This window comes from Cupressus sempervirens, chromosome 5 (assembly GCF_028749045.1).
Source record: "Cupressus sempervirens isolate cs-2001-9-10 chromosome 5, ASM2874904v1, whole genome shotgun sequence".
NCBI lineage: Eukaryota > Viridiplantae > Streptophyta > Pinopsida > Cupressales > Cupressaceae > Cupressus > Cupressus sempervirens.
This window is the reverse complement of record NC_143122.1, coordinates 861,068,077-861,076,294: the sequence shown is the minus strand read 5'-3', so window position 1 is coordinate 861,076,294 and position 8,218 is coordinate 861,068,077. Positions and strand designations below refer to the sequence as shown.

Genomic DNA, 8,218 nt, shown 5'->3' with positions numbered 1-8,218 from the left:
GTTTTATATTCGCTATTTGGTAAGCTCAATTGGAATTGGGAATAGGAAGACATATTCCAATTTTGCCCCTAAAATGAGCATATGTCTATGCCAACAAAATCTATTACTGGAATAGGCCATTTCCATTCCCATTCCGATTTTCCATTAAAAAAAAAGAATTAAATTAAATTAAATTTTTTATTAAAAAAAAATTAAATTAAATTAAATTTTTGGATTTTTTTTTTGAATTTTGAATTTTTTTTTTTTTACTTTTTCTTTTTGAATTTTTTTTGTTAAATTTTTTTTTGAAATTTTTTTATAACATTTTTTTAAATTATATCTATTTGTTTAAAAAAATGAAAATGAATTAACCAAAAAAATAATAAATTAAAAAAAAAATTAGAAATTTTTTTTTTTAAAAATACAAAACTTAACCTTATTCCTATTCCATTTTTGTACAACCAAACAATGGATTAACATATTCCTAGTCGAATTCGAAGTGCACCAAATATGATTAGAATTGTCCATTTCTATTCCCATTCTCCATTTCCATTCCCATTCCATTTTTCTATTCTAATTTTCTATTCCTATGCCAACAACCAAAAGGGACCTAAATGAACTATGAGAAGCCAAACAAATATAATATAATAAAGGTTTGGGAATAATACTGAAAAGATATTAGCACTATCTTTCCTCTCCTTTCGTTTGTGCTATCATTTTTGTGTTTACTTGAACGACTACACAAGGTAGGTATCTCCTTTTATCAGCGTTTCTTCCACGCAGTTTTGTAAGCAAATGGCAGCCTTTATACGTTTCTTCAGAAAGTCACTCTACGCGTTTTAATCTTCATTGCTGACTCGCTAGTCTTCTCCCAAGTGTTTGCATGTCTCACAATACCAGGTCTACTTTCATCCTTCTTTGATTGACTCCTTTGATTGTTTCTCACTTTTCACTTCAATCAGCTACCATGGCATCATCGTCTTCCATTGTCCCTACTAGTGCTCCAGATCAAATGGAATTTAATTCTACCAGCAGGAGTAAGGGTTCTTTTGATGGGGTTGCACCATCTGCATCGTCATCTGCCTCAAAACGCACACAAAAGCCCTGCTACGATGTATTTATCAACCATCGTGGGCCAGACGTCAAGCACACATTGGCTAGCGTTCTCTATGGCATCCTTACTGGTATGTCCCTCTCTGTTTTTCTGGATTCACAGGAGTTGGAATATGGAGATATCTTACCCGAGACAATAGAAGCAGTAATGGCCACCGCTTTGCTTCATATTGCTATTTTTTCCAAGGGCTATGCAGATTTGCCCTGGTGTTTGGCAGAGCTCACATTCATGCTCAACTCTAGGGCCAAAATAATTCCAATTTTCTACCATGTAGATCCCAGTGATCTCAGATGGGTAGATCAAGGGAAAGGAATGTATGCTCGGGCCTTTAAGGAGCATGAGCGAAAGGGTAGGTACAGCAAGAAGCAACTTCAGGAGTGGAAGGCCGTTCTTCACAACATCTCATTTTACAGTGGCCAAATCATTAATAGTAATGAATAAGTATGCATTCGGCCTTTCTATAAAAAATAAAAATACCAAATATATTTTTCTCTTGTCCATTTGTTTTGTTTTACAATATTAAGGTGATTGTAATTTGAGTTGGTCATGTTTTAACCTTTCCAGGGATGAGATGAGGCTGCTAAAGAATATTGTGGATTGTGTTATGAAAGAAATAAATAACAGTGTGCCATTAGAGGTTGCAAAAAACCCAATTGGTATGAAAGAAATAGTAGAAGATTTTAAAGTGAATACACTAGGATCTGACCATGGTAGTCGGGATTTAACAATTATAGGAATATGGGGTATGGCTGGTTCCGGGAAAACCACCCTTGCAAAGGCTTTATACAACGAGATATCTTCGTCAATGCAGAGATCCAGTTTTGTGTTCAATGTTCGAGATGCTGCAACGAAAGGTTTGTTACATGAGAAGCCAAAAATGCTCCTCAATGACCTTGGCATCCCAGGTTTGGCACTTGACACTGTTGAGGATGGTAAGAGAAGTCTTTCGAGGGGTTTGAGATCTGGTAGAGTATTAATTGTTCTGGATGATGTGGATAATATAGAGCAATTAGATGCTTTCTTGTTTACAAAAGATAGTTTTCAAAGGGGTAGTATTGTTATTGTTACCACACGGGCATATGATATTCTTAAAATTTGGGGCATTTCTTATGTATATAAAATGAGATCCCTTGATCCATTGTATGCAAAACAGCTTTTTGCTGGCATGCTTTCTTAAAATCTTGTCCACATGATGGATTTGAAGAACTTGTTGAAAAGTTCTTGGTTGTATGCAATGGACTACCTTTGTCACTTAAGATATTTGGAGCACAACTATTTGGTGAGTTCCGCATAGAATATTAGGAGTCACAGTTGAATAAGATCTTGAGAATATTGCCAGATGATATTAAGCAAAGGCTTAAAATAAGTTATGATGCCCTTGATGATGAAGAAAAAGAGATGTTCCTTGATACTGCATGTTTCTTCATTGGACAAGAAAGAAGTTCAGCAATTGAAATATGGAATGGATTAAGATATAGTGGGCTACAAAGTTGTGAAAGGCTCTTGCATAAATGTCTAGTTGAACTTGACAATGATAATCACATAAGAATGGATGATCACTTACGAAATTTGGGAAGGAACATTACACACAACCAATTACCCTACCGACTCTGGTTTCCTCAACAAAGTATTAATACTTACAGAAAAGAAAAGGTAGAATTATTATTTTTTATTGCCTTACTAAATACAAATAAATTTAACTTAGTCTTAATTTATATCTAATCAATGCACTACACGAAATCGTTGGCTCCTTAGATACACTCAAATAATTGTCCTAGAAACTTCTGACTATCTAGACATGATGTGCAATCAATACCCTAAACAACTTAGGAATTTTGTCTGGTTCGCTTGGTATGTGTTTCTTTTTGGTCCCAGCTGTATTAGCTCTTATATGCTGCTCTAATTACTGTTATTTTCCGTCTCTTTAGGAAAGAATCGGAATTCAAGGAGTGATCACGACCTCAAATCAGATGGTGTGGCAAAAATTTAAGGTTTGTTTCTCTAATTTAATTGTTAGTTAAAAAGACTGATGGCCATATATTTTTTGTATCTTTTTGTTCTGAAAATTTTATATTATTTATGTTCAGTGTGGAGAAAAAGCAGTAGATGTGCTTTTACCATATATGTTCCGACCATATGGTGGCATTGATGACTTCCGGGTTTACTGCTCGCGAGGAAAACTCATGGTTAACACAACAAATGGGAGAATTTGCCCGCCTGCTCCCTCTTTAGGCGGATTAAGATATTTAATAATTAGCAAGGATTATTTTAGTCGAGTAGTGGTTGAAGTATCAAAGGAGCAGGTTTGGCTTCGCTGGTTCAGAAGATTATTTAATCAAGCAGTTGATGAAGTATCAAGGGAAAAGATACTGGGTGAAATATCAAGGGAACTGATTTGGCTTCGATGGTTTGATATTCCCGACCGAAAGCTTCCGTCAGAGCTTTCATTGCAAAAATTGAGGGTTTTAGAGCTTTTTGAAGATATTGAGGAAGAATTATTAGGAGGGGGAGGGGAACATCATTTGGAAGAGCTGTGGGGGAAGACTGACGGTGAGGTAAGTAGGATTCTTTTTACCTATTGTATATTTATAATTCAATGCTCTTATAATTGATCCATATTTTTTATTTTCTCTACACTGCAATGTGTTTCAGGTTCCATTGCAGCTAAGGCAGTTGCTTATTTCTCACTGCCACAAATTACAAGGATTTCCAAAATCAATAGGGCATCTCAATCATTTGAAAAAGATAGTAATTGTTAAAACCCACAAATTGACGAGCCTGCCTGACGAATTTTGCCTTCTCAAGTCTTTTGAACACCTGGTGTTATATAAGTGCTATAATCTAATATGCCTTCCAACAAATTTCGGTAATTTGAGCAATCTGCGGCATCTATGTTTGGTGTATTCATTATGTGATTTGAGGTTGCCGATTTCTTTCAAAAACCTGATTCTCCTGAAACATTTGAATTTAGAGGGCTATTATAATCTCACGTTCAAAGAGGACTTAAACATTCTAGAAAAGATAAACAAGCTCGAGTTTTTAAACCTCTCTTTGTGTCATAAAGTGGAAGAGTTGCCTCGTCACATCACAAGCCAGGCGTCCTTGAGAGAGTTCTATATAAGCTGTCACAGCTTAAGGGAGCTACCAGAAAACATCGGTAAACTCAGACCGCTGAGAGAGATGAAGGTATCAGATGTTTTGTTCACAAGCATACCGAGCTCTTTTGGAGATTTATCTTCTCTGACGGCAGTTGATATCTGTGATTGCCCTAACCCTGAATGTCTACCCGAGTCTCTTGGAGATTTGTTTTCCTTGACGAATCTAAAAAATGAAATATGTCCCAAGCTGAGATCTGTACCAAAATCAATAAGGCAACTGAATAACCTCCAACAGATGACTATATCTTATACTCCAATCAGTGAATTATATTTTGGGGCGGCTTCATTGTCATTTTGCTTGAGCAACCGGAAGAAGATAGATTTGACACGGACAGAAGTAAGCAGAATATCATTTCCTGAAGAGTGTTGTCCCTGTTAGAAATAGTCAAAAACCCATGCCAGTCAAATCCACATCAGCTTCTGTTATAATCACTATAGATTTTCTTGCTAAAAGGATATGGATGCTGTCCTCCAGAATAGGTCATACAACTCTATAAAATCCACATCTCCTTGTGGACTAAGTCTTACAGCTCATGCAGCCAACCACTTGTCAAAAGTCTAGAATTTTCCTCTACTAGTTTTATAGCTGGAATCCTCTATTTATAGAGGTTATGTAATTGGTTTTTTGTGTGCAGCTAGATCAATATGAATATTGAAAGTTATATTTTCTTGTGATCTGCTGTCACCATTTTTAGTTGTTTCATAGTTTTAATTTTCAATATGGAGCTTGAACTATTTTGTATACTGAAATAAGATTCACCCCCAACACTTTAACCAATAAAACATTTTTCAAAGACCCATGTGTTACATTAACAGTTCCTGTTCCTAAAACTGAAAGTTTCATTTTATTGCCAATAGAAGTTTCAATGAAATAATTTTGTTATAAAAATTTTTTAAAAAATTTAAAAAATTTTAAAAAATAAAAAATAAATAAAAATAAAAATAAAAATAAAATCAGCCTTCAAACAAATCTAGCAATATTCCAGCAGCATAACAGCCCTACAACCAAATATCACTTAAAAAAAAAATAGCCCTGCAAACAAACCATTTCCAGCAATATATTTTCTTTCAACAAAACCCTCTATCAATTAGTTTGATGAATAAAATTTGCTTCTCTCTTAAGTGTTTATTTCTGTTTTTTCCATTGCCAAGCATTTGTGCTTATTTCAGATCTTAGTAAATCTTAGATCTCTTATTTTTTTATTATGGTATTAGAGCCTAGTTTAGCCAGGTTCAGCTGGAGATTCATTTAGAAGTTCAGCTAGAAATATTGCTAGAGGGTTTTGTTGAAGAAAAATATATTGCTGGAAATGGTTTGTTTGCAGGGCTGTTTTTTTTTTAAGTGATATTTGGTTGCAGGGCTGTTATGCTGCTGGAATATTGCTAGATTTGTTTGAAGGCTGATTTTTTTTGCTAACATGGGTTCTTCAAATGAAGTTTTGCCTATCTTTGATGGAAGTGGTTTTGCAGATTGGAAGATTGCAGTCAAGAATGCTTTAAGGGAGAAGCAAATTTTATTCAACAAACTGTTAGAGAAAAGGAGTTGTGAAAATGCAAGTTGGAGCAAGCTAGAGAAGATATGTTGTTGTCAAATGAAAAGAAAGGCTGATCATTGAAGTCAATGTTTGCAATATGAAGATCACAATAGTGATGGTTGTAGCAAGAGGTGTACTATCCGTTGTACCCGACACTTCAAAAGTTTTTACTATATTGATGAATCGTGTATCTGAAAAATATTCCTAGAGAACTATCGAGCACAGCGGTTGGGTACTCATGTGACTCGGTAGATGGATTATTTTTCATATGGACTCAATATTAGTATGCTAGAGAAAAGTTTAGAGTTGGTTTACCTATCATTGGATCAATGGTTTTGTGAAGTTTGAAGGGTTTGTGGTAATCCAAAACCACTTGTTTAAGTAAATCTATTGAACGGTTTGTGGTAAGTCAAAACCACTTATTTAGGTGAAAAACCTAAAAGTCTTGAAAAGTTTGTGGTAAATAAAAACCACTTGTTTGGGTGAAAGATCCTAAAGCATTTTTTTTTGAAAAGTTTGTGGTAAGCTAAAACCACTTACCAAGAAAAATGAATTTTCTATGTTACCTCAAAAGGCTTAATGTCGGGACCTATCATGTTTAAATTTTTTATTGTAATTTCTCCCATTGAAAGAGTCTTTAGTGGTAGAAATTAAGGGAAGAATTGGATGTTAGAAATAGTCAAAAATCCATGCCAGTCAAATCCACACCAGCTTCTGTTATAATCATTACAGATTTTCTTGAACAAGATCTCGAATATAGTGAACATCAATCTCAATGTGTTTTGTTTTAGCATGAAAAACAGGATTATTTGCAACTTAAATAGCACTTTGATTATCACAATACAAAGGAGTAGCTGAACTTTGTGCAAAACCAAGCTCAAATAAAAGGTTGCGAATCCAAACTGCTTCCTTTCCAGCTTGTTTTGTTGCTCTATATTCTGCTTCATATGAGAACAATGTAGTAGTTTGTTTTTTGCTGCTCCATGTAATTGGACCTAACCTGAGCTGAAAAATATAACCACCAGTAGATTTTCTATCATCTATGTCACCTCCCCAATCTGAATTTGTGAAGCCAGATCAATATGAATATTGCAAGTTATATTTTCTAGAGATCTGTTGTCACCATTTTTTTGTTAATTCTTTGCTTTCAATTTTCAATAGTCCCAGGCTGGAGACCCTCCTTGTTTCCAACAATCATCCGTTAGAGGAGATCGAGGCATTGCCAAGAACTCTCCTGTCAATATATTTGGTGAACTGTAAAATGCTGAAGAGCATTCCGAGTTTTGCAGAATTAACTTGTCTTACAGAGTTTCGTCTAAAATATTGCTATGGAATCCAAAGAATACAAGGTTTGGAAAATTGCACAAGCTTACAAGTATTGATTGTTAAGAGCTGTTGGGAGGTGCCGGGTATTGAAAGCTTGGAATGCATGCAGAATTTAAGCTGCCTAGCACTCAAAGCAAACAAGCGATCAGTTATCGAACACTGTATACAAAGGATACAGGTAATAATTATAGTTTGTGCGATTTCAAAGTTCTAGTTATTTTTCATCCGATTGCACAATATATATGGACTGAATGAATGGTCTGAAACGATTTTTGCAGAAATGGCCAGCTGAAATAAGAATATGTGCACGAGCAGTCCCTGATGCGGGCTCGGTTGTAGAGTCCTTACTACCTCCCAACCTGATGATTGATGCTCACTTCTTCAGTCAGGAGAGATTGCCCAAGGAAGCATGGCCAATCAAGATTAAATTTAAGATTAACTACAGTGGTGATGCATCTATATTCTGTTTTGTTCTCAGTTGTGTTTCTGCTCAAATTATACTGGAGACTGGATATAGTCACCCGGGCTACTATAGAGTAAACGTTGAAAAGGGTAGATGGGCATTGGTAGGTGTTGTAACAGAATGTTGCAGTAACGAATACATAACATTCGAAGCAAACTTTGGAAAAGAGGAGGGCGGAACATTAGAGAAAGGTTTGGTTTTGCGAGGGAAGGAGAAAACACCACTGGAGGCAGTTCGCAGTTTATTGCCGCTTTTGCAAAGTTAATGTTAGTCCGAGACACTGACTTCTTAGCCAATTAATATTGTGGAGTAACTATTTTAAATTTAATTAGTTTTTGAAATGTAAAGTTGATATTATGTCATAGAGTTGTACTTTAATAGTGTTTAATTATAAAAAATGAAAATAAGTTTAAAATTTAGATATGTAAATTTTTAAATTAATATTTAGATGATGGAATTATGTAGTATTGTGAGTCAATTTTATATATAATTTTATTATTTTTGAGTTAATTATTTTAATTAGTTATGCTTTGGATATCATCAATGAATACCACTATGAACTTGTTTAGAAAATCTTGGATTACGCGATTCATAAGATTCATAAAGGCTACAGGGGCATTAGTCATTTATCAAAGGGTAGAAT

General features: G+C 34.8%; 1 pseudogene across 1 annotated transcript; it reads left to right on the top strand.

Moving 5' to 3' along the window:
* Nucleotides 1-791: 791 nt before the first annotated feature.
* LOC149558629 (uncharacterized) lies at nt 792-7,994 on the top strand (annotated as a pseudogene). Its single transcript, XR_016365051.1, has 7 exons — nt 792-1,530; nt 1,658-2,746; nt 3,022-3,084; nt 3,181-3,648; nt 3,746-4,635; nt 6,948-7,290; nt 7,391-7,994. The product of XR_016365051.1 is annotated as an uncharacterized LOC149558629 (transcript).
* Nucleotides 7,995-8,218: the final 224 nt, after the last annotated feature.